The sequence below is a fragment of the Pteropus vampyrus genome, unplaced genomic scaffold (genome assembly GCF_000151845.1).
Source record: "Pteropus vampyrus isolate Shadow unplaced genomic scaffold, Pvam_2.0 Scaffold54, whole genome shotgun sequence".
Lineage (NCBI taxonomy): Eukaryota > Metazoa > Chordata > Mammalia > Chiroptera > Pteropodidae > Pteropus > Pteropus vampyrus.
In genome coordinates this window covers 4424347-4428686 of record NW_011888835.1, presented here as the reverse complement: position 1 = coordinate 4428686, position 4340 = coordinate 4424347, and positions in this window count along the sequence as shown.

The window sequence follows — 4340 nt, the reverse complement described above, 5'->3', positions numbered from 1 at the left end:
TCTGCTCTGTATTGTAAGGAACTTGACTGCAGTGGGGGTAAATTGCTCAGGCTCCCATGTTGGCTAGAATCCAGTTAAATTTAGTCAATTAGCCAGTGGGACACACTGGCTGAAAATCCAAAAGAGAGGATTGAGAAAGCCAAGATATTTCTTCTTCTTCTCTGCCTCAGACTGCAGGAGCTCTATTTCCTTTATGGCTCCAGCTCTCTCTTGGATGGTCTGCCATGGTTTGTTTCTGCTGAATGATTCTGGCCCCTTAGTTTTTTCAGTGATGGAATGACTTCCTGCTATTGTTAATCTCTGGTTTGCCTAATTGTTTGGCACTTTGTGTGGCTTTCACCTCTCCTATCACCCATTTAACAATTCTTTGCATTAAATTCCTTCTGTTGTATTTATGTGATTTTTAGTGTCCGAGTTAGACACTTACTGATACAATATATGAAACATGTTGTTGTGCTTGTTTATGTTCCTGCCACATTCTACCAGACTGTCAGCTTCTTGAAAGAATGGATTCTGTTTAGCTTAATGTCTCTCTTATCTAATACAACAGTTCCTGGCACATATTGGGTAGTCATTATTTGTTGATACATTTTAATACATTTATTAGTTGCTTGACTGAGTATAACCTATACATTATCAAAGTACAATAACTTACAGTTATGTCATTTTTTAGAATTAATATTTTTGTAGGTCACTATCATCTAAATCTTGAACAATTTTTGTAATTATAAGCTTTTTTAATGGTCATAAATAATAAAAAGCTGATATTTGGCAGAAAAGAGAAAGGAAAAAGGAAAAAAGGTAAGCTTTTTAGAAATGCAAAATCAAGTGAAACCAAAAATTATTTGAAGTAGCTCTTAACTAGAGCTTGTAGAATTCCTAATAAAAGTAAACATCAAAAAATATAGAGAAAGGAAGTCAGATTGTTCTCTTTCTTACAGTTTTTTATAGCTTCCCAGGAATGCCTACAATGTACTTCCCCTCAAGCAAAATAAAGAATTGGAATACATATTGAAGTATTTTAATACTTCACCCACATTACTCTTATATTTGGCTTTACAAAGGTAAGAGAGCACATAAGAAAATGCGGTGGATAGGAACCCTCCGACAGAGCCAAAAGATCACAGAGTAAAGGTCTACTTTTCGAAGATGGAAAAAGACTGAAAAGGAAGGGAACATTTAGACAGACATGGAAAGAGATGAACAGGAAATACTTAGAGAATAAAATGTATCCTCAAGGATTTCTCTGTGCAGAGAAAGTTAGCATTATCTAACTTTTGTTTCATGACATATCTACTTAAAATGACTAAATTATTGTTCAAGTATCAATATATAGGAACACAAAACTGATATTTCTATGCTTAATTAAATAGTACATTAAATATGTGGGGCGAATCAGGTGGAGGCAAACAAAAAGTCCTAGATTTCAGTTCTACCATATTGGAAGAAAGATTTCTGAGACATATCTTAGCAAAGAAATGCAAAAGAGGAAATTCAATTGATCTGAGGTTCATAAGAAAAGAGGATTTAACAGTAAACCTCCGTTTTTCCTCATTTTCACCTAATTTCCAGGGTGCTAATCTACATCTTGACTTAACTTTTTAAATACTGATCATTAGGTTGTCATTTGTGTTGAGGGTTCACAACAGTCTGAGAAGAAACAGTCTCTCTGTTTTCTATACCAGTAAGAAAATTGAGACTGCGGGAGGCTAAGTAATTTCTTCAAACTCAAACATTTAATAAATGAAAGAACTAGAATTCTATTCCAGGTACCATGGACTCAGATCCTTAAATTATGTCTTTGTGTCTTTCCCATTTTTGTTTTTATAATATCAGTTATAAGTACATAAAAATTTACATTAAAGCTGGCTTAAAAAAGAAAAAAAAACAAATTTTGATGAGACTATAATTACATTTTCATTGATTGTTAGGAAATACAAAATGGTATAGCCACTTTAGAAGACTCTTTGACAGTTTTTTTTATGAAGCTAAACATAGGCTTATTATATGACCTAGCAATTGTACTCCTAGGTATTTACCCAACTGAGTTGAAAATTATTCCACACAAAAACCTACACATGAATGTTTATGGTGGCTTTATTTATAACTGCTCTAATTTAGAAACAACCAAGATGTTTCTCAATAGATGAATGGATAAACAAGCTACATGAAGTCTGAACAATGGAATATCATTCAATGATAAAAAGAGAAATGAGCTATTAAGCCGTGAAAAGACAGGGAAAATCTTGAATGCATATTGCTAAGTGAAAGAAGACAGTTTGAAAAGACTAAGTTTTGATGACTTGACTATAGGACATTCTGGAAAATACCAGGCTATGGAAACAATAAAATGGTTAGTAGTTGCCAGGAGTTTAGGTGGGGTGGGAGGGATGAATGAATAATAGAAGGCACACAGGGAATTTTTAAGGAAGCAAACTATTCCGTATGATACTATAATGGTAGACACATGACATAATGCATTTCTTAAATCCCACCAACTATACAACACAAAGATGAACTCTAATGTAACCTATAGACTTTAGTTAATAAAAATTCATCAGTAATAGTTCATCAGTTGTAATTAATGTACCTTGCTAATGAATGATATTCATAGTAGGAGAAACTGTGTGTGGGGAGAAAGAGTATATAGCAGCTTTCTGTACTTTCTGTGTAATTTTTCTGTAAACATAAAACTTCTCTAAAAAATAAAAATAGTGTAACAAAGGAAATATTTAGCATACAATAAGTACTAATAGGAGCAGCTTGGTTCAAAGTTCATATATATTACCAGCATTCAGATTCTCTCTATATCAGGATCTAAATTTCTTAGTGTTGGCTCTATTCCAAAGCAGATGTTTTTCTCAACACCACAGAGTGATTGCCTTTATTTCCTTCTGTTATGTCTTTTCTCACATATCTATGCAGAAACAAAACTTCACCTTTCTGATAACTCACTAGAATCCCAGACCTGAGTTTCACTGGCTTTGACTGGCTTGACTTAAGTCATGTGACTTCCTGTGACCCAAACACTGTGGCCGGAAGACGAGATTATCTTCTAAGAAGATGGAAAGCAAAGCTTATGTCATTAATGGACACAAATTAGTTCCATGTAAACCACACAGCTTTATCATTAATAAAGAGTGAAGAAAGTAAAATACATGCTGGGAAGACACCCAGCAAATGTTCACAGCAGTATCTATGTAAGGAGTTTAGATTTTCTGTACACTAGCGTTATGATTAAGAAATCGTATACATATTTTGCCTTCAAGCGTGAAACTTCCATATCAAAAAACATTTCCTCTATTGGTTAAATGACGTTTGATATTAATAACTGCATTTATGTTATTTCATTTTATTCAACTAACACACATACATGAAGTGACTACAATGCTAAATTGTATGGAATACCGAGACAAATAAAACACAGATTAAGACATAGTCCCTGGCCCCAAGGGGCTTAAAGTCTAGGATGAGAAGTAGACAAACACAGGTATGTATAAGGATTGTCAAGGAGAGAGTGGTTGTTCCTAAAATTTGCCAGGAGAGGCTGCAGGGAGGTGCTTGCACTAGAGCTATTTTGCAGAACCAACAGAATTTCACCAGGTGGCTCAATGGTGGCATTAATCCCAGCCAGACAAAAGCAAAACAAAACAAAACAAAAGAAATGAAAACCAAACCCAAACAAACAAAAACCTGAATGAAACGTGGCAGCATATAACATTGTGCAGTATTTGAAAATTGCTAGCAGTTGAGTAAGGTGTAAGAATGGTATGAGAAGAGAGAAGTTCAGAAAATTAGCTAAAGGTTGGTTTTATCAAGCATGGACTGGGGAACCTTTTGGGGCAGAAAGAATAAAAGCATGAGATTTTTTTTTTAAAAAAAAGACTTTGCTGGTGTAGTCTGATAGTCTGAGTTGGATTCAAGATGGCATAAGGCTGTTGAGCAAGGGAGATTATTTTAGAGGCTGTGGTAGATGTTCAGATGGGAACTTGTCAGGGTGTGAGCTGAGGCAGGAGCAGTAGTCATGGAAGAGGTGGCTGACTTAAGGTTTCATGCTCAGTTAAGTATACATTGCCCCACAGCTATCATGCATAGCAGTCCATTATACTTCAGTGTGAATTTATATCAGACTCTATGCACGGTGTAGATTTCCTTGGGGAAAATGAAGAGGGGACATGAGGACTTGAGGAGCCTATGATGACAGAGAGTGGTACATACAATTTAGGTAAATTTTCATAAGTTATGATATAGAGATAGAAAAGGTCATCTTCTTCCATGCCACAGTTTTTATTGCAATGACCTAATAGGATATCAAGAATGAAATAAATCTAGGTGTTGTG